Consider the following 4,466-nt stretch of genomic DNA (forward strand, 5'->3'; position numbering starts at 1 on the left):
AAGAGGTATTACGTACTTCCAAAATCTTATAATTATTTCGGTTTATAGTATTTACTATATACGTAATAATAATTTCATAATGTAGGATTGGGAGCGAGTTGGAACTACAAGTTGGCAAAAACAAAAATTCATGCACACAGTTGGGTCAAAAAGTTTTGCTTGTGTAGCTGATGACGAGGCATTTTGAATTTATTAATTGTGTCAAATATTAATTACTTTCTATTAAATACTATTTTTCCTACTATAGTATAGGAACTGTCGTCTGGTCAAAAAGTTGGACGCCTTCAACTTTTTGACTTGCACATAGAAAGAAAGATGGATCTCCTGTGACTATAGAAGCTGTAGAAATCATGGTATATTTACTTAATAAAATTTGAATTATTTTAAATATTTATCATGTTTAATTATAATGTTTAATTCATTGTTTGTAATGCAAAAAATGCCAAGTTATGTTGCATTTGCTTGATTATATATTTTGTTTCTAACTCTTTAATTGATTTATTAGGAGAAACTAAAGGATAAAAGGGCGGAGTATGAAGCTATGGCTTTACGTGATAGTTCTGTTAATTTGGACAACATTGATAACCGAGTTATTACTAAAGCTTTGGGTCCAGAAAGGTATGGTTGAGTTCGATTTCAAGGATCTTTTGTTAGCCCAACCTAGTATTTTGGATCCAGCTCGCAGCAATAAATGCCTTCGGTGAATCAAGCTCAAGTTGAAGTTTAGAGGTTAAGAGACTAGATGACTTCGATGCAAGTGAGCATAATTGAGCAAATTGCTCAAATTAAAGCGGAGGCAGCAGAGGCAACAAGAAAATATGACGAACTCCAGCTACAGCTTCAAAATATGACGAAGATGTTTCAGCAGAATTAATCACAGAATCCGCTATCTTAGACTTTTGTTTTCTTATTGTGAGAATATCTTAACAATATAACTTTTGAATATATTTAGTTAATTCAGGTTTTAATTTAGATGATATACAATTTCTTTCATGATAATATCATTTAGATTTGAAGTTTGTTGTTGGATTTGAAGTTACAGGAAAATTTGTTGAAAATTCGGGTTCTATATGAAATAAAATGGGTTGGTAAAATTTGTTAATGTTAGTGGTGTTTTCCTACAAATACGTATAGAACATGATCTTTAGCAGCACTTTTACTACAAACGCCACTAAAGAACATGATCTTTTGCGGTGCTTCTAGCTACAAACACCACAACATGCTCGACTCTCTTGCAGTGTTTTCCACATAAATACCACAAATTTTAGCAGCACTATCTAAAGCGGCGTTTTTTGTGGCGCTTATCAAAGCGTTGCAAACTATTTTAGCGGCACTTAAGGGCAAAACAAAGCCGCTAAAAACCTGTTTTGCTGTAAGAGAAAGCTTTGAATTCTTGTGTTTTGGTTATTTATAAGCTTGAATCATGTTACGAACAAGATAATAAAAAAGTTAGAATTTAAAAGTTGATAATGATGGGTACATTCTGCTATGACGGGTCTTTCTATCTCAGGGTTGAATGATAAGAATTTGGATGAAATTGGTGTTTTAGGATAGGATGAGGCCCCTTAGTTATATTTGTGAATCTAGGATTTGTTTCAATCAAAGAACTCAAAAGTTATGAAAATTTTAGATAATGGAATCCTAGGGCCGAATGTTCATATGTGTAATTTGTACTTTTTTGTAAAGATTTATATGTATGATTGTGTGAATCTAACATAGTTTTTGTAAACGAATCATCAAACGTAGTTGAAGATGAGATCAAAATGTCGAGAGACAAAGGCGAATACATGTGACGGATAGCTAATTACTTTGTGCTAACTTAATATGTCTTACTCCATGTTTTTAATCGGTAATTAAATATCTCAAGTTAATGGTAATTACAAATTTTGAAGTATGTCTGTTTCATATTATGATTGAAATTTGAATGAGTGTAAATTTCAAGTGGATACAAATGAACAAGGTATGTAAATATTCCTTATGTAAATTGATGTAGTTGAGATTGAATGCTAAATTTTTATGCTTGGTTACATGATTTAAAATAAAACTATGATATGAATTGTATTGATTTCGAGATAAGCTTAGTGGCTTAGATAATATTTGTTGAAATAATATATATATGCATATTTGTATGGAAATAAGATTGGTCTAAGGTTCAACATGAACTATAAGATCATAATGATAATAATTGGAGCAAATATGATGTGAAATAGGAATTATAAAGCTATTGAGATAAGCTTAGTATGATGAGATGATATGCATATATGTGTGGATATACTCGTAACATGTGGTGAACTTGGAATTACAATGAAATGATTTAGTGAATTATATATTGATGATAAATGATAATGAGAATCCCCTTATTAAATGATGCTAGCCTTGGTCAGGCTATAGTTGGCATGTCATAGGATTTGTATATGTTGTTGGAAGAAGCATTCTGACACTTTAGTACAACTTATTTTGGCACTTTGGTACAATTCATTCTATGGTGTTAGAGGGATCTATGCATTTATGCTTGACCAGAATTTTAGTGCTTATTGTGGAGTTTTAGGTGACTATACCTCAGATGTACACCAAGCAGAGAAATATGCAAACAGATAGAATATAGTGAAATGAAGTATAGTGTTCTGTAAGTGTCATAGGTCAGAATATAGTGAACTGAAGTATAGTGTTCTGTAAGTGTCATAGGTCAATTGTAATAATACTATTGCCTTGAAGCTCTAGCAAAAAAAGAATTAGTTCAACCCATTATCAATTCAATCAACCCAATCAATTTCATGTTAAAATCAAGTAAGAAAATAACTAAAATTAAATTGAGTTTAGAAATGCTTATAGTAATAGATGAAATCCTTGAATCGATGAAAGACTGATGTGCTGATTCCACGAATATGGAATGCTTAATCATTAAATTACACAATTGGATGAACAAAACATGAAAAATTCAATAAAACCTTAAAGAAATGTTAAAGGTACAAAATGGCCCCTGTACATTTGCTATGAAAAGAAAAGTACAAGAGAATTCTAAGAATCTAACTTGAAAATTATAAGTCTAAAATTCTATATGAAAAATGTGTCATAAAGTTTTATTTATACTTTGACATCATTTGACCTATAAATGACAAGTTTGTCCTCACTTAAAGTTTAAATCGAGGCTTGTTTGGTTGCAAAATACCCTTTAGCAATTTTCCTCTTTAGTGGTCAGTGTCGCAACACCTTCATACTAGTGTCGTAACATCCTTGACAATCTACACATTTGGCTTTGTCAAAATAGAATGTCGATAATGGAAATGTATAGCAAAGAAATGAAAGAAAAATAGAACACAGATTTTACGTGGAAACCCTTTCAGGAAAAAATCATGGGCAAAAGAGAAGAAAATTTACTATGTTGAATTTGAATGAATACAAGGATTATAGACTGCGTCTATTTATAGGTCTAAAAAAAACCTTATTCTAATCAACATCTAACAAAAGTAATGCAGTAAGACTGAAACACCTTATTCAAATCAATATCAAATAGAGGAAGTAAACTTCTATACAGATTCTTCTTGTACAGCTTGTACTATACCTTCGGCCTCGTGGATCCCCTTATCTTGTCACTTGTATTTTATTTTAATAAGAATTTGGGTCACAACTCTAACAGTCTTATTGGGTCCTTTTGTGTCATGACAATAACCTTCAGTGTCACAACATTGTCTTCAAGTAGCTCGACTTCTTCATTTCTAGAGAGTGTGGCCAATGTTGTAAAATCTCCATGCCAATGTTGTGACCCTAAAGGCTGGTGTTGTGACATCAACACCTTGGTGTCGCGGCCTTGGAGATAGCCCACTCGGATGTACAATTTGTTGAAGTTCAACTCCTTATTTGAGGACAAAGGCATTGGTGTGGCTCCAGTTTAAGCTTCATTCCTCATGTTTGCATCAACCAAGTACTTGAATCAAGCTTAACTCAAATAGTAAGCCCCTATTGGCATACACTTGCCATTTTGTTTCGAAAAACATGAAAATGCAATGAAAAAAAGAAATATAAATATAATATATTAAATGTGAAAAAGTAGCAAAAGAAACTACAAAATGCATCAAGAATAAGCTCATTAAGTTTTTAAAGAGCTTAATTTTTTTATATAAATATAAAACATCATTAGGGTATTAATCAACTTAACTGTACTTATGTCTTCATCCAATTAATATGGGCTAAAAGTAAATAATGATACACCATTCTGATTTTGGTAATGAAAGGTACTCTAATCTTGGTAATCAAATGTCATTCTGATTCTAAAAATGATATGTTATAATGATTTTGATAATAAAATGTCATTATGATCTTGGTAATCAAATGTCATCATGATTTTGAAAATGATATGTCAAATTGGTTATAAAAATAATGAATATGAAATGATTCTAATAATGAGATTGAAAAAGGAATATGATACCTTGATATTGATAAAACGCTAGATGATAAAATTGAGTATA

Source organism: Gossypium hirsutum, chromosome A03, assembly GCF_007990345.1.
Source record: "Gossypium hirsutum isolate 1008001.06 chromosome A03, Gossypium_hirsutum_v2.1, whole genome shotgun sequence".
NCBI classification, from domain to species: Eukaryota; Viridiplantae; Streptophyta; class Magnoliopsida; order Malvales; family Malvaceae; genus Gossypium; species Gossypium hirsutum.